General features: G+C 40.9%; 1 long non-coding RNA gene across 39 annotated transcripts in view; it reads left to right on the top strand.

Annotated features, from left to right (window-relative positions):
- LOC103351120 (uncharacterized) overlaps positions 1–25,720 on the top strand; it is a 219,544-nt gene that overhangs the window by 78,637 nt on the left and 115,187 nt on the right. For 15 of the 39 annotated variants that reach the window (XR_016218103.1, XR_016218107.1, XR_016218104.1 and 12 more), the window contains one exon: positions 8,315–8,521. The exons of 4 other annotated variants lie outside the window; for them this stretch is intronic. This is a non-coding gene — a long non-coding RNA (uncharacterized LOC103351120). Of the gene's footprint in view, positions 1–2,973; positions 3,086–8,314; positions 8,522–10,267; positions 10,321–10,442; positions 10,788–14,559; positions 14,599–25,720 lie in introns of those variants that run through there. 20 more of the 39 variants (XR_016218097.1, XR_016218149.1, XR_011387957.2 and 17 more) reach the window with 5 other exon arrangements.

The raw sequence follows: 25,720 nt of genomic DNA, 5'->3' as shown, positions 1-25,720 counted from the left end.
TGATCTTCAGAGTTTTAAAATTTTTTATGAGTGAAGTTTAACACATTTTAAAATTATTATTATTATTTTAAAGGCAGAGTTACAAAGGGAGAGATCTTCCATCTGCTAGTTCACTCCCCAAATGGCTGCAACAACCAGAGCTGGGCCAGGCTGAAGCCAGAAGCCGGGAGCTCCCACTTGGGCACAGGGGCCCAAGGACTTGGACCACCTCTGCTGCTTTCCCAGGCGCATTAGCAGGGAGTTGGATCAGAAGTGGAGCAGTTGAGACTCAAAGCAGCACCCATATGGGATGCCAGCATCACAGGCCATGGCTTTGACCTGCCGTACCATAGTGCTGGCCCCAGCACCTTTTTATTTGATTATTATTTTTTAAAAAGATTTATTTATTTACTTGAAAGGCAGAGTTACAGAGAGGCAGAGGCAGAGAGAGAGAAAGAGAGTTCTTCCATCTGCTGGTTCACTCCCCAGGTGGCTGCAATGACTGGACCTGCGCCAATCCAAGGCCAGTAGCCAGGAACTTCTTCTGGTTCTCCCACAAGGGTACAGGGGTCCAAAGACTTGAGCCATCTTCTACAGCTTTCCCAGGCCACAGCAGAGAGCTGAATCAGAAGTGGAGCAGGCAGGACTTGAACCGGGGCCCAAAATGGGATGCTGGCACTGCAGGCAGAAGCTTTACCTGCTACACAACAGGGCCAGCCTATTTGATGATTATTTATAACCCTTGCTTATTTTCCTGATGGACTATGGTTTTTTTACTTTTTATTTTTGAACCATTAAGCCTTTGACTAGAATGTAAATTAAAAATATTATCTCAAAAATAATAAATAAAACATTAAGTTAAAAAAATACCAAAAAGAAGAAGAAATAAAGTCCGTAAGTAATTTATTCTTCTCCTGTGAGAAGATGTTTACTCTTCATCTCCTTTCTTTTACTATAAAATTAGTCATACTTAAATATTGGGATTGGCATTTGATGTTGTTGTTAACATGCTTATTTGGAATGCCTTTATCCTATATCAGAGTGCCTGGGTTCAAATCCTGGCTCCACTTCTGATTCCAGCTTCCTACTAATGAACACCCTAGGAGGCAGTAGGTGATGACTGAAGTCACTGGGTCCCTGTCATCCACATGGGAGACCCAGAATGAATTCTGGGTTCCTGGCTTCATTCTGTCACAGGCATTTGGGGAGAGAATCTATAGGTGGAAAATCTCCTCTCTCTCTCTCTCTCCCCCCTCTCCCTCTGTTATTCAAATAAATTAAAAATTTTAAAATAATATTTAAATACTGATGTCAGGTCAATATATCATACATTACATAAGAAGGAAATGAGAAAAAAAGAAAAAGATACTTGTCTATTATGTGTACATGTACACATGTATTTGTAACAAAATAAGGAGGATATATGCATGACAATTAGGGTTATCAAGTCTGTAACTGGTAACATGGTAACTGAGACTATATTTATAACTACCTCCTACTACCCATTCTGTTTTCCCTTTACTTTCATCAAACATCTCAGCTACTTGTAATCTCAGCTACTTGCAGTTCTTCACCTGGTGATGTTAACCAGATTTTTATTCCTCAATGGACTGGATCACTCATTGTCCTACCTGGATTGAGTTGTTGTAGTTTCTCATGAGCATTATAATTTGAAGAGATTGCATAAGGAACCTTCTATTTTCTTTTTTTTTTTAAAGATTTATTTATTTATTTGAAAGTCAGAGTTACACAAAGAGAGGAGAGGCAGAGAGAGAGAGAGAGAGAGAGAGAGAGATGTCTTCCATCTGATGGTTCACTCCCCAGATGGCCACAGTTGCTGGAGCTGCGCCGATCCGAAGCCAGGAACCAGGAGTTTTTCCGGTTCTCCCGTGTGGGTGCAGGGGCCCAAGGACTTGGGCCATCTTCTACTGCTATCCCAGGCCACAGCAGAGAACTGGATCGGAAGAGGAGCAGCCGGGACTAGAACCGGTGCCCATATGGGATGCCGGCGCTTCAGGCCAGGGTGTTAACCCACTGAGCCACAGTGCTGGCCCAGGAACCTTCTATTTTCTAAACATACAGTTTTACCTCCATGATAGAATAGTAGTACAGTTTCTCCTTGGTGGTTTTGAGTCAATGAGTTCATTCAAGACTGTCACTCCCAGCTTTGTCTGTTGACTCAGAGACATGAGAAGCCCAATTTGGTTGGGTGGGTGGCATTAACATCCAGTTCAAAGGAAGCATTGTTGCATCTCCTGGTGAGAGCATTCCTCCCTCTGGAACTACCACTTCTAGGTCAGAAGAGTACAACATCACAGAAACAAGAGGCAAAAATTCTGTTACTGAGTCACTAGGGATAATAATCACTACCATTTATACTCCTCAATCCTGGATCTGTGAATCCTGGTCATGGGAAAAACAATACTATCCTGGATGCTGATTCAAGTATTGCCACCTATCTGAGGTCCTATTGTAAAGTAGAAGTTTGCACTTCAGATTTATAGAGGAAAGGACACTTTCTGTGCTCAGAATTCTCTCTCTGAGAAGACAGCAATCATACAAGTCCATACAGGTCCAGTAGGGACCTTGGAAACTCCTATTTTTTGGGTCCCCATTAGAGGCCAGATCTTGTAAAGGTGCAGTGTGATGGTTAGGGTCATAGGCACCCTAACTGAGTCTTCAAATGGTCATTCTGTCAATATTTCAAAATTGCTTCAGGGTGGCGGGAAACATTGTAAGACCAGAAAATTCCAGGAGTATGGATGGTCCCATACTCTTGCATTTCTATTGCTGTGAGATAACTTTCATGATCAGAAGCAATGCTATATAAAATAACCTATGATGGATAAGACATTCTGTAAATCTATGGATGATAATTTTGACAAAAGCATTGCATACAGAGAAGGTAAACCCATATATGGAGTATCTATTCCAGAAAGGACAAAGTATTTTTTTCACAATGTAAATGATTCAACATGATTGATCTGTTCCCAGATATTGGACTGATTACCTAGAGAATGATGCCATATTGGGAACTCTCTTCAGTGTTGGTTGCTGCTGCAGGCAGATTATGAACTCCACAGTGATTATAATCGGATCAGTGTTGGTGAGTGGAAGTCTGTGTTCCTGAGTTCATATGGAAGTAACCTCTATCTCTGCCATCCTGGCTACTTTGTCGATGAAACTCATTAGGTAATAATAACAGGAGCAACTTAGTAGAGAGACTGACAGGTATCCATAAAACAAGTTATCTTATCTCTCTTATTACTAAAATCTTCCTTGGCTGAAGTCACCCTTTTGTAAACATTCACATGGTACACAAATATCATCACATTATTTGTCCATTCAGAAAAGTCTGTCTACATACTTCTTCCTCAAATTGTCTGTTACCATTTTATCACTCAGATTCCATCCAAGCCCCTGACCATCTCACCAAACCAGTGGCTTCAGTCCTTGAATAAGTATATAACTGCACATTTAGCTAATTCTCCTTCCAATCAAAGTGCACAAACAGGTGTGTGGCCTGAAGTTCCATTCACTGGGAGGATTTCCTTTCATCACTGCCCTTCAGATATGTTGCAGTGAGGGACTATAGTATTAACAGCTTTCCATTTTTGTGTGGTACCTGCATATTATACAAATCCATTATAAACCAGACACGGGTCTTCTCTTCCGTTAACTGACTGCAGGGAAGTTTCCATGAAGCTATAGGTACAACTGGAGGGGGAAAACAATATAGCAGTGTAGCAGGAATGGGGACCATGGACATTTGAGCCACTTCATGTAACTTTATAACTTACTTGTATCTTCAGGACCTTCTCACATCTGAATTTATTTATATATATAATATATATATGTAACATATATATAAAACTTCCATTTGATGATGGACTGCTGCTGTGCATGCTCAATGTTATGGCTTGGTGGGTTGGATAAAACCAACTTTATGTGGCTGGCGTTGTGGCGTAGCAGGTAAAGCCGCTGCCTGAAGTGCTGGCATCCCATATGGGTGCCGGTTTGAATCCCAGCTGCTCCACTTCTGATCCAGCTCTCTGGAATGGGCCAGTGTGGTATCTTGACAGAGGTAAAGGTAATCAAGATTTCTGTGAATGTGGGCCAGCATTGTGGCACAGTAGATTAAGCCACAACTTGCAACACTGGCATAACATACCAGAGAGCCGGTTTAAATCCCAGCTGCTCTCCTTCAATCCAACTTCCTGGTAGTGTACCTAAGAAGGCTGTGGATGATGGCTCAAGTACTTGGGATGCAGTCACCCATGTAGGAGACCAGGATGGAGTTCCTGGCTATTGGCTTTGGCCTGGCAGCCCTGGCTGTTATGACCATTTGGGGAATGAACCAGCAGATGGAACTAACTCTCTCTCTCTCTCTCTCTCTCTCTCTCTCTCTCTCTCTCTCTCTCTCTTGCTGTCTTTGTCTCTGTGTCACACTGCCTTTCATATAGATAAGTAAATAAATCTTTAAAAAAGAAAGATTTCTTGGAACCTAATTATGACATAGGACTGTAGAGTTATTATACCTCTGAGGCAGTGAACATGTATTGCTATTCTTTCCAGCCTAAAGAAAATTGCATCCTGTGGGCCTCATGGACAGAGATGGAGAAAAGAGCATTTGTCAAGTAATATCTGCATAATAGGTATAAGAGGATGTGTTAATTTGCTCAAGCAATGAAACCAAATATGCTATGGCAGCTGCAATTGGAGTCATCACTTGGTTAAGCTTACAGTAATCCACTGTCATTCTTCAAGATCCACCTGTTTTCTGTACAAGCCAAATAGGAGAGTTGAATGGGGATGTGATCAGAATCACCATCTCTGCATCTTTCATGGTCTTAGTGGTGGACTCTGAAATTGCTCCAGGAATGCAGTATTACTTTTGCTTACTATTTTCCTGGGCAGCTGAAGTTCTAGTCACTTCCACGTGGCTAGCCAAGAATTACTCCACAGATCAGGGAACCAGTGTGGTTATTTTGACAGCTAAAAAGTCTATCAATTCCAATTATGCATTTTAGAACTGGGAAATAACCACAGGATGGGTGCGGGGTTCCACTGGGCCACTGTGAGATAGACCTGAGCTGAAACTCTATTGATCACTTGATCTGCCTAACCCCTTATTCTGACTGAAGGGCCACAGAGATGTTCTGGGTCTCCTGGAATCAGTGTCAGTTAAAGGTCAGTATTCAATAGTCTTCAGAAGTTCTGGTTATTTAATTTTTACACTTACCCTGTTTTAATGTCTTGGGTCTCTTAGGTGAAACTAGAACAAAGATTAACAATAAATAATTGGGGTAATATACCAGGGTGTTTTAGAGGGAACCCTGCCTCTCTTATTCAAGGGGCTCTGGTTTTGTAAAATCTCTCAGATCTGGGAATTGATTGAGGGGCTCTGACTCTCTGTTTTACCATTCCAGTTAGATTTTTGTTCACTTGACTTGAAAATTTTCTGTTATACAAATCAGGTAAAAACATAGTAAATTTCCTATCCTGCACTTTTGGGAACACCATGATTAACTAGGAAACACCATAGGTTTGCATGGGTCAGACTATTCTAATTGCTTCTTTGGCCCTGCTATCCATCACAGTAACAATGTCCACCTTTCCTTGAGTGCTTCCATTTGGCCCCTGGCACTCTGAATACAATTACTCATATGGCATTTAGGTTTTCCAGTTGAGTGGCTGCAGTTCCCACTATAAAGCCTGGTCTGCAGAGAAGGTTGATTACAGAGGTCTTCAAAGATTCTGGGACTCTCCTCATAAATTTATTTCTCAAAGTATTGGTGAAAGGTATGTCTTCTGGGCCTTCTCAGTGTGGGTAAATATGTCTTAAATAATAAATCTACTCTGACATTCTAATCTCTCTAAGTCTTTGAATCCCTTTCTCTACATTAAACTAAGGTAACCAATCAGCCACACACTGTAGAGCTCTTTCTGACTCCCAAGATGCACTATTAAAGCTTTGAATCTTGGCTTTAGTGAGCCCATATCAATAAATTTGACCTGACCCAACTTTATTTTCCTAACACCATTGTCCTACATATTAAACATCCATCTCTTCACATGTTCCTAATATTTCTGCTTATATAAATTAGAAAACTCAAGTATTTCTTCTGGAATGCAGTGTGCCCCCTCATGGGTCACATTTTAGAAATCACTTTCAGGGACATGCTGAACTTGAGTCCAATTATTGATCTAGAGGCAAAGATGGGTGCTAGGGATGGATCTTGAGGAGAATCTTGCATAATGGCTCAGGGAAGGCCATTACCATTTCCTTGGGCAGTTGCGGAAATTATTTAATCTTCTCGGATGGAGGCAGAAGGGTTCACATGCTGTGAGTGGGGATGGACTAACATGAGGGGTTGGGAAAATACCACTGCTGATGTTGAGGAGACCACTTCTACAGGGGATAAGATGTCTTCCACTGGCAAAGAAGACTAATCACAATTTAGGGACTCAATTTCCCTAGTTTTAATAAGCTTTTTCCAGGCCAGCGCTGCGGCTCACCAGGCTAATCCTCCACCTTGCGGCGCCGGCACACCAGGTTCCAGTGCCGGTCGGGGCGCCGGATTTTGTCCTGGTTGCCCCTCTTCCAGGCCAGCTCTCTGCTGTGGCCAGGAAGTGCAGTGGAGGATGGCCCAAGTACTTGGGCCCCGCACCCCATGGGAGACCAGGATAAGTACCTGGCTCCTGCCATCAGATCAGCGCAGTGCACCGGCCGCAGCGCGCCGGCCACGGTGGCCATTGGAGGGTGAACCAACAGCAGAGGAGGACCTTTCTCTCCGTCTCTCTCTCTCACTGTCCACTCTGCCTGTCAAAAAAAAAAAAAAAAAAAAAAAAAAAAGCTTTTTCCATACAACCTAACCCCAGCTTACAGGATCCTATTGTTTACTAATGAATGCCTTTATTTATTTATTTGAAAGGCAGAGAGACAGAGGGAAAAGCAGAGACATTCAGAGATCTTCCATCCACTAGTTTATTCCCCAGTTGCACACAATGGCCAAGTTTGGGCCTGAAACTCAATCCAGTTCTCTTACATAGGTGGCAAGAGCCCAGGCACTTTAGCCATCATCATTTGCTACCTCCCAGGGTTAATGTCTTCACTTCAACCATAGAATTATTGCAATTCAGCCTATCATAGGATGAGACTTTGCATATGATTTTCAGCAATTTTAGCCTTGTGGTTACTTTAGGGAACACACAGAAACTCTTAGGTCATTTATGCAGCACTCAAAGAATGTATTTGAATCCCTAAGTTAATAATTTTTAAAAACATCATTATGCCCAATGACATTAAGAGCAATCATTCAACATAATTTTATTTCTCAGATTTTTTAGAAGATTTATCTATTTATTTGAAAGGCAGAGCCACAGAGGGCAGAGGCAGAGAGAGAGAGAGAGAGAGAGAGAGAAAGAGAGAGAGAGAAAATGGGAGAGAGGTCTTCCATCTGTTGGTTCACTCCCCAATGGCCGCAATGGCTGGGACTGCGCTGATCTGAAGCCAGTATCTTCTTCCCGGTCTCTCACGCAGGTGCAGGGACCCAAGCACCTGGGTCATCTTCCACATCCTCCCCTCCCCCATGCCCAGGCCATAGCAAAGAGCTAGATCGGAAGTGGAGCAGCTGGGACTCTAGTTGGGGCCTACATGGGATGCTGGCATTGCAGGTGGTGGCCTCACACCCACTATGCCACAGTGCCAGGCTCTATTTTTTAGTTTTCCAAAAATGTTCAGAAGGATCACATATAGAGTCACTGATATCCTTACTCTTTTTTTTTTTTTTTTTTTTTTTTTTTGACAGGCAGAGTGGATAGTGAGAGAGAGACAGAAAGGTCTTCCTTTTGCCGTTGGTTCACCCTCCAATGGCTGCCACGGCTGGCACACTGCAGCCGGCGTACCGTGCTGATCCGAAGGCAGGAGCCAGGTGCTTCTCCTGGTCTCCTATGGGGTGCAGGGCCCAAGCACTTGGGCCATCCTCCACTGCCTTCCCGGGTCACAGCAGAGAGCTGGCCTGGAATAGGGGCAACTGGGACAGAATCCGACGCCCTGACCGGGACTGGAACCTGGTGTGCTGGCGCCGCTAGGTGGAGGATTAGCCTATTGAGCCACGGCGCCGGCCAATATTCTTATTCTTTATAAGTGATTGGTTAGAGGTATCCAATGCAGATATTTGATATATCTCTGTAAATAGTGCATGCCATGGACTATCAGTGTTATCTTTAGTACTGGAAATAGTCATTACCATTTTTAATCAGATTAGAAAGCTTGTTCCAGAAATTCAAGAAACTAATTTTAAAACTCACCCTTAAAATTTTATACCTTTAGAACCACTCATGGTCCAAAATCTGTATTATTGAAGAGTTCTCCAGAGAAACAGAAGTAATTATATATAACTTGGAATTAGTTCATATGATTATGGAGGCTAAGAAGTCCCACCATCTTCTGTTTGCAAGCTGGATAACTAAGGAAAATCCGTGACACAATTCAGTTCAAGACCTGAGAACAAGAGATCTGATGACACAACTCAATAAGGTAAGAGAACTGGGGTTGTGGGTGGAGGGTGGTGGCTGGTGTTAATCCTGGAGTCTGAAGGCCCGGGAACAGAAGTGCAGATTAATAAGTCAAATGCTAATATCTTTTGGAAACATTCACACAGACACACCCCAGAAATAATCTTTTGCCAGCTATCTGGGCATCTCTTAGCCCAGTTACTTGACACATTAAAATTAACCATCTAATTACTTATATAATTTCCCAGATGATGACGCTTGCACAAGTTTATTCCCAAATACATAGAACCATCAGTAATGCATGGAAAATATTTTTTTCTCTCTCCATTCCCCCTTTTCATCTCTCTCTCTTTTACTCTGCTCTTCAAGTAAATAAAAACAAGTAAATACTTGTAAAAATACGCAGAGTCTTCTCTCAGTGATTTATCTCTGGCCCTCCCATACAATGTAATTCTCTCATGATGAAACCAGGAGGAATTGTAAGGGGGAGACAGTTTCTTCCTCCACCAAACTCCCAGGCTGATGGTCGAAGATCCCATAAAGTGTTCACTGTAGAAAATGGGAGTGGACAATCTAGAGGGCAGCAAACTGAAGCACAGAGCAATTGCTGAGGTGACCAGGACTTCCCGGGCTGATGACAGCTAAGATGAGGAGGCAGGATCAAACACGAGAAGGACAGAAAGGAAGTTTAACCACAATTGTCCATGAGCCGGGAAGCCCTGTGCATTGTTTCTAGTGCTTTGTAAGTACTCAGTGAATGTGAAGTGTAACTGTCCATAGACTGGCTACTAACAAGAAAGTTCCTAAATATGTATAAACCTCAACGAATCTTCCATAACTGCATTGCTAGGTCATTTTTATATTTCTGATGAACTGCTACAAGGTTTGCATTAAAGACACGTTAAAACATGTATTAAAAGATACATTGTAATGCTAATGTGTCTACAGTACACATTAATACATGTCTTTAAAGACATGTCAGTTTCTTTTGCTCTTTCAATACATGTTCACACACATACACATTGAAATTCCCTTTTGTATATATAAGGCACATTAACATTAATTAGAAGCAGCTATGCATACATCAAGCTGTCACAAAGTTTATATGCACTTAATGGCACATTAGTTATATCTAGGTATATTTCTCTATAATGTAATGCATATCCATATACATTTCCATATATAATTCTATCATCCATCATAAGTTTCTGGCCTCCCACAAGAAATGACTGGTGTTATTTTGTGAGCACTACAAAGACAAAAATTTTATTTCTTTAAATTGTATTCAGTACAGAGCCTGTGAATTAGAGTGCTATAACTTAAAATATCTTTGCCTTCTTAAAAATATCAAATTGCCTTTGATATTTGCATCATACCATATTATTGTTGAACAAAAACTAATCTACACTTTCATTTTGTGGAGATATGCTCTATAGATGTGATGCATGAGACATTTTCTTCCTTAGTTCTTAAAAATAATAGTGTGAATAAATGGATTCTTTTTTACTTAGAAATGGGATTATCAAAGGGGTATAGTATTTCCAGAATGGATACTATAGTTGTGGTAGGAAGCTTCTGTATCTTATTTCCAGTGAGGCCACAAGAGAAAATGATTGTAGCGGGAAGTTGTGGTTTAGGCTTTAAAATGCCTTTGCTGTGAGGTAGCATAAAAGGAATGGGCCATTAAAGGAATTTGTGTATTCTCTTTTTTGATGTTTCAGAAAGGCAATCAGTTATCTTAGGTTAAGTCACTCATTCTATTCCACAGCCCATTCTAAGAAGAAATGGCACCCATCTTCTGTGAGGTGATAATGAGTCCAGGTAACCAGTTTTATTTCACCATGACCTCAATACTACTTTCCTTCCTCCACCCACAACATGTGGTTGGTTGGGCCAGGGACTGTTTTTTTTTTTTTTATTTTTTAATTTTTATTTTTTGACAGGCAGAGTGGACAGTGAGAGAGAGAGACAGAGAGAAATGTCCTCCTCTGCTGTTGGTTCACCCTCCAATGGCCACCGCGGCCGGCGCGCTGCGGCCAGCACACCGCACTGATCTGAAGGCAGGAGCCAGGTGCTTCTCCTGGTCTCCCATGGGGTGCAGGGCCCAAGTACTTGGGCCATTCTCCACTTCACTCCCTGGCCACAGCAGAGAGCCAGCCTGGAAGAGGGGCAACCAGGACAGAATCTGGCACCCCAACTGGGACTAGAACCCGGTGTGCCGGCGCCGCAAGGCAGAGGATTAGCCTAGTGAGCCACGGCGCCGGCCGGGACTGTTGTTTTAATGAAAGGAATCCAATCAGAAAGTTGGTCAGAGGTACCATCAACCTTGCATTTAAATATGAACTTGACCTCTGAGATACTCAGCAGACTCATAGAATGGCAGATGTCCTAAATAGCACTCTGGCCTCAGAATCAGCCCTAAAGGCATTCGGATCTGGCTGAAAAGCCCATGAGAGTATTTCAGGCATGGAAAGCCAAGACACTCTGGCAAAAGATCTCTGTGAGTGAGATCTCAGTGGAAAGAACAGGTCTTCAAAGAAGGAGGTACCTTTCTCTGAAGGGAGGAGAGAACCTCCACTTTGACTATGACCTTGTCTAAACAAGATAAGAATCGGAGAACTCAGAGGGCTTCCATAGCCTTGGAAACTCATGACTGGAGCATAGGGAGATTACTGATGCCATAGACAGGAGTGTCAATTGGTAAAGTCAACAACAGGAGTCACTGTGCACTTACTCCTCATGTAGGATCTCTGTCCTTAATGTGCTGTGCATTGAGATTTAATGCTATAACGAGTACTCAAACAATATATTTCACTTTGTGTTTCTATGGGGGTGCAAACTGTTGAAATCTCTACTTAATGCATACTAAACTGATCCTCTGTAAAAAAAAAAAAAAAAAAAGAAATTATCAACTCCCAACTTGACTCTCACTGGGATTAAACATGACAATAGGTCTGATCTGATTTCATCATCATTTAAGAAAAATCATCTATTATTTTTCACTTTATGTTTCTGTGTGGGAGCAAACTGTTGAAATCCTTACTTAATGTATACTAAGCTGATCTTCTGTATATTAAGATAATCGAAAATGAATCTTGATGTGAATGGAAGGGGAGAGGGAGTGGGAAAGGGGAGGGTTGTGGGTGGGAGGGACGGTATGGGGGGGAAGCCATTGTAATCCATAAATCGTACTTTGGAAATTTATATTCATTAAATAAAAGTTAAAAAAAAATATGAACTTGACCTCCTCAATTTATTTTTTCAAGAAAGTACTAGAGAATATTCTTATTTTAATAATGAGAGTTGAAGGTAGAAGTAAACAGTGAGGAGGGGTAGTAACCAGCCATTTGCTAAAAACAGGGGAAAAAAAAGTATAAGAATATGAGTAAGCTGAGGAAATGAGAGCTAAAGAGAGATTGAACAGATGCAGGAGAAAGTTGGGAGTGCTCATGTGACTAATGAGAGAGCTATTTTAATTCATGATGGCTTTCCAAACCATGCGCCAAACTCTACACCTCCATTTTTTTCTGTAGGAAATTGCGTCTTTTTGTTAATTATATGATTCTGGATGCAAGTGAAGAAAATCCAACTGAAGGCAGTTTGTACTAGTGATATTTATTTTTTCACATAACATGAAGTCTGAAGACCTAGATGGCTTCAGGATTGTTCAGTGGTATCATCAGGGGTATAGTTCATTTATTTTTTTTTAAAGATTTATTTATGTATTGGAAAGTCAGAGCTACACAAAGAGAAGGAGAGGCAGAGAGAGAGAGAGAGAGAGAGAGAGAGAGAGAGAAAGGTCTTCCATCTGTTGGTTCACTCCCCAGTTGGCTGCAATGGCCATAGCTGTGCTGATCTGAAGCCAGGAGCCAGGAGCCTCCTCCAGGTCTCCCACGTAGGTGCAGGGGCCCAAGGGCTTGGGCCATCCTCCACTGCTTTCCCAGGCCTTATCAGAGAGCCATATCAGAGGTGGAGCAGCCGGATCATGAGCTGGTGCTCATATGGGATGCCGGCACAGCAGGCAGTAGCTTTACCCACTAAACCAAAGGGCTGGTCCCACAGTGTCGTTATATACCTTTTCTATTTGATATATTCAACATTTTGGCTTTTTAAAAAAAATTATATATTTATATAAATATATATGTTTTATATATTTATGTATTTACTTATATATTTATTTCAAATGCAGACTTACATTATATTTTGTATATTTATATATAATATATAATTTAGTATCAAGAATGATACTAAATGATAATAAATTACATATATATTTTATATATTTATATATTTATTTCAAATGCAGACTTACAGAGAGAGAAGGAGAATCAGAGAGAGATAGAGATTTTCTATCTACTGGTTCATTCTCCAGATGGCCACAATGGCCAGCGATGGGCCAGGCAGAAGCCAGGAGCCAGGAGATTCATCTGGGTCTCCCACATTGGTGGCAGGGGCCCAAACACTTTGGTCATCCTCCACTGCTTTTCCCATCCATTAGCAGGGAGCTGGCTTGGAAGCAGAGTAGCAGGGACACAAATTGGTGCCCATATGAGATGCTACCCTCACAGGCAGCAGCTTTATCTGCTTCACCGTGAATGTTGGCCCCAACATTTTGGCTTTTGACTAAGGCATATTTCTTTGTGGATGTCATGCGCCTTTAGCAGCTCCATTATCAGCTTTATCTTCTTGGAGATATATCTCTTACAATCTCCTGACTTGTGCCAATATGAGCTGGTTTTTCGCCTTAGTCCTGTGGCTTTCCTGTCATCCTAAGCTTCTTCATGCTAGAGCTTCTAGTTCTATTTCTTATGGTGAATCCCTTGCTTTTGGATTTCTTGTTTTCAAGTTTCTTTGTTTGTTTTTTCTTTCTTTATTTTGATGGAGTGCATCCTCCAATAGTTTTCTGAGATAGGGTATATGGAAGGTAAATGTTTTGAATAGTTGAAAACATATTTGATCCTTATATTTGATTGATAGGATTGGTATAGATTGTTATTCCACCCAGAAGTCTGATGCATTGCTCTACAACCTCTCTACTTCTAATGCTACTGTAGAAAAATCTGATGCCATTGTGGTTCTTGATCCTTAGTAAGTAATATAACTGCCCAATCTTTAATTTTTGAAATTTCATAGTATATATCTTTTAGTAATTTCATCCTGCAATAAGGATCATAAATAGAGTGGCTTATAAACAGCTTAAATGTTGTCTCACAGTGCTGAAGATTGAAAAGTCCAAGATCAAGGCAGCATCAGACTCAACATCTGGTAAAGGTGTTCAGGCTCCTAGACAGTGCCTTCTACCTCTGTTGGGTGGTAGAAAAGGTGAGCTAGCTCACTGGGCTGTCTAGTGAGATGAGTGGACTAATCTAATTTATGAGGGTAAAATGAAAATGACCTAGGAATCTCCCAAGGTTCCACTTACTCATATTATATCCCTGGTGCCTAGGTAAATGTATGAATGGAGGGTGCAGGTGAACGTAAAATTTAGACCACAGAAGTGCCTTAGTGTGGATCTATTTTTATTCATGTGTTTGGTACTCAGTAGATGGAATTTGATGATCTACAGCACTGGAAATTTTTTAAAAATTGATTATATTCTTTTTTCCATGGTTTCTTTATGATTTTTCATTATGTTTTCTAGAAATTCCATTATTTCAATACTAAGTCTTTTTTGTTACAATATTTGCTTTCCTACATCCAAATTTTCCCATTCTTTTTGTTCTATTTTTGGGGAGAGATTCGTCAGATTTATCTTCCAGTCTTTTCATTGAAAATTTTTTATTTTTGATAGCTCTTTTCTTTTCTTTCAAACTCTCTCCTATCCTTTTTATAAAAATAGAAACTTATTTTATTTTATGGATGCAATGAAGACATTGATTTCCCTGAACTTTTCTTCTCCCTGTGTCATAACTGTATTCACAGTTGCTTTTCTATATGTCTTTTGGACTGTGTCCATTGTGTTAGAGCTTCTCTTAAATGATTAAATGTTAGAGCCTCTCTTATAATCCTTTAAGAGAGGAATCCTTAATAACATGACCTTTAATTTTTTTTCTTGGACAGGACAGATTATCAGGAGAAGACTCTCCAGTCTCCTTCCTGGTAGGTATAATTCTGGCAGCCAACATTTTGGAAATCCCACTTAGAGAAGAGGGCTGGGGATCTCAATATTGAGAATATAGAATTTTACTCAGGCTCCTCATTCTTGATACTAAATTCTTGTCCTCAATTTTGCTTGGTGCTCCCTAAGCCTTTTAGAGCAAAATTCATCATTGTGGGGAGGGGTAATGATTATATTTTCAGAGGAGATTTGGAGATGCTTTTTATTTATTAAAAAAAAAAACACTTAGGGGTGGGCATTTGACTTAGTAGTTAAGACACCCATTAAAACACCAAACTTCTAAATCAGAGTGGTTGGGTTCAATAACCCTCCCTACAACTGACTTCAGCTTCCTGCTAATGTGAATCTTGGGAGGCAGTGGTGATGACTCAAGTAACTCAATTTTTGCCACTTCTGTGGGACACTTGGACTAAATGCCCAGCTCATGTCTTCATCCTCAGCCAGGGGCCATTCAGGGCATTTACAGAATGAACCAATGAATGGGAACTCTCTTTCCTTCTTTGCCTCTCAAACAACAACAATAAAAACTTTAAAAATCCTTTTGTTTTAGCCCTGGTCTATATTCTTGTGGCCAATTTCCACTTCCTGAGACTTTTAAGCATGCTCGTGAAATGGTGTTCTTTCTTAGACTTTTCCATGATGGCTGACATTCAACTTGGTTCTGCAAGTCAGTTCCTACTTGTCTGTATGCTTTCTAGCTTAAAAACAAATTGTTTGGCCGGCGCCATGGCTCACTAGGCTAATCCTCCGCCTTGCAGCGCCGGCACACCGGCTGCAGCGCGCCGGCTGCAGCGGCCATTGGAGGGTGAACCAACGACAAAAAGAAGACCTTTCTCTCTGTCTCTCTCTCTCACTGTCCACTCTGCCTGTCAAAAAACAAAACAAAACAAAAACAAAACAAATTGTTGATATCCTCTCTCATATTTTCCTGTTCTTACAATTTATGCCTTAAAGGAAATTTCTTTACTGTCTTTTTAGTGGAGCTTTAGAAGGAACTGGTGTTGAATACAAGCATTTTATCTTCTAACTTTATTGTGAAACCCCGTGGATATCTCTTTTTAAGAAAAACATTTTCCCAGAAGTTTCCTCACTAGACTTATTGAATTGAAAAACAAACTGCATGTTTTCCTTCAGCTTTCTCACACCACAACAATGAATGAAGAAGACTCTAGTGAACTCAAAAGAAGTGGAGATTTCTTCCCAAAACCAAGCAAGCAATCAATTCTGCAGTAGACACCAGCTGGGTCAATTCAGTTCTGACATTGTCTACCTGAATTGAAGGCTCCCTCCTGTTTTAGATTCCAAATTGCATGTCCTAGGTTTTCACCTGTGCTGCTGACCACCCATTAATTAGGGTTTGAACAACTCTGTCTTTTTGGATTCAATTAATTTTCTGGAGTGGCTCACAGAATTTAGGGAAATACTTACATTTATCAGTCTAATAAAAAAGATACTATAAAGATGAAGAAATTCACAAAGAAAGTTATCAGGCAAGGGGTACAGAGCTCCCATGCCCTCTCTGGACATTCCACTGTGCAGGAACCTCCATGTGTTCAGTCTTCTGGAAAGCTCTCTGAACCTTGTCTTGTGGGTTTTTGTGGAGAATTCATTGCATAGTTATGATTGAAATGGGCTACCACACAGAAATGTGATTGGGCGAAATGGTATATTCTTATGCTACTACTATGCTGAATAGGGGAAACCAGCTGTTAAGATTGTTTCACATTCTTTCTTTGTGAGTATGGGGCAAGACCCCTTTTTAAATGAGGATCTTGTCTTCTACTATCAAAGAATGTTATAGACTTTTCTACGGCCAGCTCTGAGACTGAAAGGCAGTGGAAGATCAGAGTTTCTATGACCCACCTTGAGGAAGACAAATTCTGGTTTCTTGGGGAGGGAGTTATGAACCAGGCACCATCAACAAAAACACATTTATATCATAATGTCACACATACTTTCTCATGTCATTAACCAGGAGGAGTATATGTTAATACCTAAGTCAATCACTGGCAGAGAGAATTAGATAATAACTTTGATTGGCTTGGACAAATTTCTGTTCACTCCTAGCTGTGAGAAGGACTGCATAACTCTGCAGAGGGGAGCTAGAAAGTGATCTTTGAAATATTGGACAGTGGGTACAGATGGACACCAACCAGTCAGAATGGGCACAGCAAAGTAAACCTGTGAATACCCAAGTGAAATTTGATTCCACTAGCAAGGAAGAAGACTGGGAAAGGATTTGTATAGGCCACCAATGGTGGCTGCAAAAGTTTTGTTTCCTAGCCCTGAACAGCAATTATAGAAGACAAAGTACAAAATTGCTTTGCCAAAGGGAAAAAATTACCTCATAAACATCATTCCAGCCTGTATTTATTTTTGTCCAAAACAGAATTGTCCTATTTAATAAATCTTTTCTTAGAGCAGTTTACCAATCTGAACTGAACATCTCTGAAGTGAGCCAGAGTACACACACATTACAGAGTTGAAGGTAGTTTCTAATTCTGGCACAACAGAAGGTTACTCCAGAATTTTTAAGAGTGAACTTTCAGAGAAAGATTCTGCCTCAATGGTATTTGTTGTTAATTGGCTTTATCTCACTTGTCGGCTTTTGATTGATGATGACTGGCTGAAGGGCTGGAATGAGTAGAACTATGAGGCTGAGTTAGGATCAACTGGAAAGAACTCTAGGTTCACTCAGCAATGTGTGCTCAATGTGTGCACTGGCATGGGGTGGCTAGTAGCACTTGGGCCATGTATTTCCTCCCTTCTTTCAGGTCATTCCTGAGGCTCCATGGAGTCATCAGAACTGGAGGCTTCCAGGTTGCACACTGCACCTAAGACAAGGAGAAAACCTTTCTTCCTTCTCATTTTAGGAAGAGGAATATTGCTGCAGAATTCTCAGGGAGTTTGCTAACACCAGGATCTAAAGCAGAAGGAAGTTTTGAGCTTTACATCTAAGAAGAAAGCTAGAAGATAAAAGCCAAAGATGTTTAGGTTATTCTGAAAAAAATAAAACATACGAGAGAAATAGATTTCCAGAGGTCTGGAGTTTGGTTTTGCTAGCTTTGTTTCCTGGTGGTAATTACTAGTCAAACAACTTGTGGGCTTTGGATCATCAAATGTTATCATGAGTAGGGAGAACAACTATTCTTGAGCAATGTGATTTCATGGGACCTGGTGAGAACTGACCTTTATTGTAAAAGAGGAAGGCAGATTGGATGTCTGATGTCTACTGTAGAGTATGTGAGGAACAGGCTGAGAAGCTGTGGGCTGAGTAATAGAAAAGTCTTCCTAGAGCTTTCCAAATATAGTGCCTTGAATGAGTACTATTAAAGGCCTTCCTATTATCTCAGAAAAATTCTTTGACTACCCTTTGGGTTGGGTACACTTAATTTTTTAACTGTTTTTCTAATGAGTAAATTAATTTCCAGAGAGGTAAAGTAACCCAAAGTACACAGCTACATAGAAGTTGATAAAGGATTAGAAACAGTTTCTCCTAACTTATAAACCATTGTTTTTCCCACTCTATCATAATACCATAGAGGCATAAAACTTTCTGGTTTGAGGAGGCCTGGGAATATATTAGACAAAGGTGGGGGTGGGTGTGCAAGTGAAGATTAGAGCATGTAAAGTAGAGGGAACAGCCCTCAAAAGACCCCTGACTCTCATGGAGAGAGAAGTTTTTGAGAACAAAAAGCAGACTAGTAAGAGGGGAGCAAGAAAAGCAATGTACACGTTGGTATGAGATGAAGCTAAACATGCAGCAGAGGTCAGGTCATGAGCACTGAGAGCCAGTTTTCTACTTCTTTAGCTAGACCTTCTGACAGCCATGAGGAGATTCCATCCTAAATAGGATCAGCACACTCTCTTCTTTGGGCTTTTGCTAGCACCAAATAATTTGTCTTTGAGTCACTGGTTAGTGGATTGTCGCTCCCCCTCTTCATGGAGGAACGACACCAAACCCTGCCTAGGCTTCATATCCGAGGCACGGCACCATTATGTCGCTCCCCGTCTTCGTGGAGGAACGACACAGGACCCTGCGTTGTTCTTTTGTCTGCTCGGCCCTTCCTGGGTTTGCTGCTGGTTCTTCCCTGGTTGGCTACCGACCCTTCCACCTCCGTGGAAGGGCGGTTCCCCCTAGCCACTTTCCCCACTTCCACGGGGGAGCAGCACACCGCCGGCCGGCTCTCTCGGGGGCTGCACAGGTGTTCCTTCAGATAGATGTTCCTGGTGCATGCCGTCTCTCTCCTCCTTTATAGTCCTCCTCTGCCAATCCCAACTCGGCTGCCCACACGCCGAGTACGCTGCTCTCCTCCAATCAGGAGCAAGTCCTACAGTTTATTGGCTGAACTGGAGGCAGCTGTGTAGAAGCTGTTTTTCTCCTCTCCCAGCGCCATATTGTGGGAGAGCAGATGCATAGAATAAGTCTTAATTCCAGTAACTTAGTCTAGTCCGGGTTGCTCCCCACAGTGGATGATGTGGGGAAGATGACATAAAATTAGTTTAAGTACCTAAGTCTATTTGCATATCAGTCTCAGTATGAATAAATAATTTGTTCTTCACTTTCATATGCTATTTTTCAAATGAATACAGATGTTTTTCTAATGAATAAAACTCAAATACATTTTGACATACTCCTGAATTTCTAGGAGTTTTAGATATTTTGTATGTAATTCCTAATATCACTTGCCTCATCAGTCTATGACAGCAAGTACAACTGCAACCCCTTTTGTTTCACAAATTATTGTGGTTTGAAAGTTTCCCCACTTGAAGCATCGTAGAGTTATTTCTGAGTCTTCCCGTGGGCATGGACTTGATCTCTAGGTTTCTTCCAACCTAAGCTTCTCATCTTGCCTCCATGTTGTAATCCCTGCTCTGATGCTCTGATGCTCCCTGATGGTGCTCATCCTGATGGTGCCAATCTATGTCCATTTCCACTGTTCATGGATCCACCAGTACCTTTCTTTATTCTCATTGCTCATGTCCCCCTGGCTACATTTGTTCATTCCCATTGGTCCTATCAGCACTGTTGGGTTCAAAGTCACCTGCTTTCTACTTGGAATGTGACTCTGGCATAAGCCCCTGAATTTTGAGGAAGACCCTGTTACTTCCCTGAAATTTATGTCCTCTCCAGCCATCAACTTCTGCGTCCACAAATGCAGTTTATATAACAGCGCCAGGGCACAGATGCTTGTGAACAGCAAAACTTGCTCTTATTACTTTTTGACAGGCAGAGTTAGACAGAGAGAGAGAGAGGTCTTCCTTCGGTTGGTTCACCCCCCGCAATGGCCGCTATGGTTGGCACACTGGGCTGATCCAAAGCCAGGAGCCAGGTGCTTCCTCCTGGTCTCCCATGTGGGTGCAGGGCCCAAGCACTTGGGCCATCCTCCACTGCCTTCAGAATCCGGTGCCCCGACCGGGACTAGAACCCGGGGTGCCAGCGCCACAGGCGGAAGATTAGCCTAGTGAGCCGCGGCACCAGTAGCTCTTATTACCTTCTTTCAACCTCCTCCTATGTTCAAGGGCAGCTTACTCTCAGTAATGGAACTTCTCTGAGGGTCTCTCCACCTAGGGTTCTAGTCCAGGTAATCTTCTACTCCAGAAGTCATCAAATTGACTCCAGAAATGAATGTTCTGTGGCCTTACTATATTTAAAAATGCTAATTCTATGTTTATTCATGTGTCTCAGCTCATCAGGACTTTCTTTGATGGAATGAGAAATTATAACTCCTTCTGCTCTTCCCTCTGGGATTCTTTCTCTAATCACTGTCCATATAAACTGATGGCTCTTAATTTTATAGTTTCTGTCTTAAAATTTACCAAGCATCCAGCTTCCCACTGGAGGATTCCTTTACCCAGATGGCCACCAAACGCTTAAAGTTCAATCTATCTGAAACCTAAAACCTTTGTCTTACTGCCCTTTTTCCTTTTCTTTCTCCCATATTCTTTGTGTCAATCAATGGTTGACCCCACCTATCAATCCTGTCACATAAACAAAACATGTGGAAATAATCTTGGAGTTATAAATTTTTCCTGTATCCTTACTCTGCATTCTACCAAGGTTTTTTTTTTTTTTAGATTTTTTTGACAGAGTTATAGACAGAGAGAGAGACAGAGAGAAAGGTCTTCCTTCCATTGGTTCACCCCCAAAATGGCCACTACGCTGGCACTGCGCTGATCCGAAGCCAGGAGTCAGGTGCTTCTTCCTGGTCTCCCATGCAGGTGCAGGAGCCCAAGCACTTGGGCCATCCTCTACTGCCCTCCTGGGCCACAGCAGAGAGCTGGACTGGAAGAGGAGCAGCCAGGACTAGTGCTGGCGCCCATATGGGATGCTGGCGTCGCAGGTGGAGGATTAGCCAAGTGAGCCACAGTGCCAGCCCCTCTACTGAGGTTTTGTCCCTTTAAAACTTTTCAAAAAGTTTATTTATCCCTTTCACATTTCCACTCCCTTAGATTAATCTTTTCATATTTCACAATGTCTAGTTATTTCCTGAGCGTGTCTCTCTGCCTCTAGTCTTGTACTGATGTAATCAGTCAAGGACAGGAAACAAATGGCCATCATTTCAGTATCCTCAGAACTGAGATGAGAACATGGAAGGTCTTTGTTTAATATGCATTCAACTTTAAATGAAGAGGAAAATTAGGATCACATGTGTTTCATTTGATGTTCTCTGATCTAATATCTGCTTTAGTCAACATCTTCCTTCTGGGTCCTACAAAATTCCCCCTGTGCTATGGAAGATCTCTAGTGAGGTTTCTACCAAGGCTTTGAGATGATTTGAAGCTTTTTTAAACTAAGAGTTTAGCTTTTTCACAGGCATTGTTACAGCTCACTGGGGAGGTGGCAAGGCCTTCTTCTGGAGTAACAGTAAAAGTCACTTGTGCATTTTCATAACAGAACATCAGCCTTGCCACCTGACATATGACTAAAACATATGGATCTCTTTTCAATCAGCACAATGTCTTCACTTCCTCTAAAGAGTTCAATTTTGAATAGTTTAATATTCAGTCTTATCAAAAAGCTAGGCTGAGAAGAGTGCCATTTGGAATTAATAAGTTTTAACCTTGAACAAAGTTTAGACATTATTTGGATGATAGCTCTCATTTCATTAGAATTATTGTCATCTCTATAACATTTAAGTATGATGCTTTATGGTTTTATGTAACGTTGATAAGGATATGTTTACTTCTGAAGAACCACTCCCAATTACCTTACTCAATGTATCTTCAAGATAAAATGTTTCAAAAGAAGTGGAATGTAAACTGGGTAATGAATAAGAGATATTGTAGTTCTGTTTAAGATGAAGTTTCAACAGTTGAACCACCCCTCCTTTTCTTAGTAACAATAATTATAGATAAAATAATAAAAAAAATTCAAGAGCCAATAGCACTTCCAGGAACAAAATAAATGTTTCTTTGAATCAGGAAGAAAAGAGAAGTGCAAAGCAATGAATGTGGCCAGAGCTGGGGGTATGCTGGGTTTGGGCATAGTAAACAGCCAGAATAGAAAACTAGGAGCTAAGCACCCAAAGGGTGACAGGATCTAAAGTTTCCAGGTAATTGGGAATTGGACCAGGGAGATCACAATTTGGACATGAAGGGATGTTTAAAGAAACTGTTTCCCAATACTACTTGAATAGCAAGGAAGGAAGCAAAGATACTGACATAGCTTTAAACCAGAACTTTTGCTTCTGTATCAGTGACTATAGCTGTAATATACAACTATATCCACAGGCAAGGGGTCCTGATATAACAGTGTAAAATAGTCCTAGCTTCACAGCCTAGCATGGTTAAGTGAAAGCCATTGAAAATCCTCTAGAGGGACAGCCAGCATGACTGTGACATTGGCATCCCATAAGGGCATTGGTTTGAGTCACAGCTACTCCGCTTCCAATTTAGCTCTCTGCTAATAAGCCTGGGAATGCAGTGGAGAATGGCCCAAGTGTTTGGGCACTTGCCACCCATGTGGGAGATCTAGATGAAGCTCCATGCTCCTGGGTTCAGCCTGGCCCAGCTCCAGCTCCAGCTGCAAGGGGAGTGAACCAGCAGATGGAACATCCCTATAACTCTGCATTTCAAATAAATAAAATAAAATTTTTTAAAAAATAAAAATATGAAAAATAAGAAAATATGTAACCAAAACATGCAAAAATAAAATAACAGGCAGATCTAAGATTAATTTATTAGAAATCCTAGAAATAAAATACCATAAACTTTATCAACACAATGAAAGAGAAAATTACCAAAATATAACATAGAACTGGGAAATTATGAAAAAGCAATTCAGAGAATTGGTAGATAGAGAAGTGAGATTTAGACCTAACAAAAATTCCAGAAGAATAGAATAGAAGAGTGGAAAGGATGCAACAACTGAATAGATGATGGCTAAGCATTTTTCAGTGCTGAAAACACAAGTCTTCAAATTAAATATAATTCAGGTTCTAAGATGCATAAATAAAAATAAGTGCAGAGTTAGATGCATCCTGCGCACATTGCAAGTGATGGTTTAGCCCACACTAACCTGAAAGATCAAATTCTTAAAGGAATCATCATTACACACAGCTTACTTCTCATTAGCAGCTACATATACCAGGTGACAATGGAGCAATATCTACAAATTGCTGAGGTAAAAAAAAAAAAAAAAAAAAAAACTGTTAAATTATTCTATGCTGATGGAAATCATCTGAGTAAAAGGTTATCATCAGCCTCAGGACCTAACAAGGCTTGCCTGGGAAGATGATATCAGTTCATCCTTCTTCCAACCACATTTCCCCATGGGAGACCTTGATGGAATTCCACGCACCTGACTTTGGTCTGTACCTGGCCTGGCCGTTATGATCAGTTGAAAACTGAACCAGTGGATAGAAAATCTCTCTCTCTCTCTTTCTCTCTATCTGTCTCTCCTCTCTCTGTCACTCTGTGTTTCAATAAATAAATAAAAAAATCTTTTTCTAAAGAGAAAATGAAATTCAGAGAGGAAGACTGTGGTGGATGATAAAAAGCAAGCAGAGAAACTGAATAAGTTTTTCTTAAATTTAAAACAGTGAAATTAAAAGTCAAAACCAAAATAATAGAAAATTAAGTGGTTCTTTACAGGATACTTAATGTGTTATTTGTCCTATTTGAGAGGACAGAGATACTGAAGCTGAATGACTTTATACTCTTTGAAATACTTTGAAAGTGTATACTTTTAAAATTACAAAGTATGTACTTCTAAAATTTAAGAATAACCATTAAAAAGGTGGAAACATTTTGCTACAGCATCTAAAGTCATAAAGAAAAAAGAGAATATGGAAATTTGTATCACCACACCAGAAAGTAGGAATAAAGAGATGAGATCCAGAAAAAAAGTTTCCCCTTTTACCATGATTGACAGGAAGCCCAGATAAATTTTTTTCTCAATTGTTTTATCTTCTGTTTCTATTATGGTTATTTTCATTTTTCATAAGATAATTTCTGATATTTTTTATCTTCATCTTGGAAATCTATACATTCGAGCTAATTTCCTTTCAGTATTAGAATCAGACAATCTTAGACCTGGCAAAGTCCTTAGAGATCTTCTAGTACAGAGAGAAAAGCAAGGCAAATGTGCTACCATGATCTTATTTTGTGCCTACAATAGACATCAATAATTAAACACAATGTTCCTTCTCTCTAAGCCTAACCATGGTCTTAGAATACTTCTGAACAAAGCTTTCCAATTTCATTTTGTTGGTACAAGGGAAGAAATCTATTTCCTAATTCAGATCTAACCCAGTCACATTTCTGATGAATGAAGAGAGTGAAATATGGAAAGGTGAGAGTGAATCACTTTCCCCAAGGTCACACAAAACTGAAATGGAAACCAATTCCATCAAGTCCAGAGTTTCTTCTTCAATACCAGATCGAGTCAATCAACCCTGCTGTTGTCTCCCAATCAAGGTAACTTCTAGAACCCTCAAGATCCTGAAATCTTTTCAGTTTAGTTTTTACAAAAACAGTTTCAGTTTCCAATTCTAGTCAAGATATAAAAGGTGCATGTCGTGTAACCCCTCCACTTATCATAACAAGAAATCTTAGATAAAATACATGAATCTGAAAAGCGGAGAAGAGAAGGTGAATTAGCTAAGAATCTAAAGACTCAAGGTGAGTTTCCTGGGACATTTTATTACTTCCTGTTTTTACTGACCTTGGCATTGGAGAAACCACCAAAGTGGAAACAGGCATAGACAAAATAGCCACAAGAGAAGCTTGAATTCTCTAGGCAAAGAGCTATGAAAAGTTCTTTGTGAAAAGCTCAACCCAATGAGTCAGAAGCCTTTAACCGTACCTGCCTGCTCTCTAGGTAAGGACTAGAAGCAAGTCATGTTCTTCCTCCACCCTCATGGGCGCTACAGGCAATAGAATTCACGGACCGAAGCCTGTCACCCACTTTCCCTGCAATAAGGAGGTGGTACCCTTCCCCTGTGGAATCTGTAGGTGGAAATCTGTGTTAGTCTACTCTAGCTGTGCAATGGTTTGAATGTCTGCTCTGAAACTCCTGTTGAAATTTAATTGTCATTGTAAAAATGGTGAGAGGTGGAACCAGAAGAGGTGATTAGATTGTGGGGGCACTGTCGTGATGAGTGAATTAAGGCCAGATGGGTTAGTTGCTGAGGGAGTAGGTTCTTGCTCTTGCTCTTACTCTGGCTGTCTCTCTAAATGATGCTTTCCTCTATGTTATGAGACAGCAAAAAAGTCTGCACCAGATGCACTCCTCCAATCTTGGATTTCCAAGCTTCTGGATCTGCCAGCTAAATGAATTTCTACCATATATAATTTACCCAGTCTGTGGCACTCTGTTATCATGGCAGAAAATGGGCTAAGGCAGATTGGCATAACAGAGGATCATGCCATGAGAGGCAGAAATTCATTTTCTCACAGCTGTGGAGGCTAGAAGACCAAGATCAAGGTGTGAGTAGGGTTGGTTTCTAGAGAGACCTCTCTCTGGCTTGCAGGCAGCCATCTTCTTGCTGGTTTTGTTTGTTTGTATGAGAGGTAGAGCTACAGAGAACAGAGAGAAAATTTCTTCCATGCACTGGTTCACTCCCCAATTGGCCACAATGGTCGGAGTTGGGCCGATCG

Source organism: Oryctolagus cuniculus, chromosome 1 (genome assembly GCF_051225735.1).
Source record: "Oryctolagus cuniculus isolate XC-2025 breed Fujian yellow rabbit chromosome 1, ASM5122573v1, whole genome shotgun sequence".
Classification (NCBI taxonomy): Eukaryota; Metazoa; Chordata; class Mammalia; order Lagomorpha; family Leporidae; genus Oryctolagus; species Oryctolagus cuniculus.
Note: the sequence above shows the minus strand (reverse complement) of the source record. Positions and strands in the feature narration are given on the sequence as shown.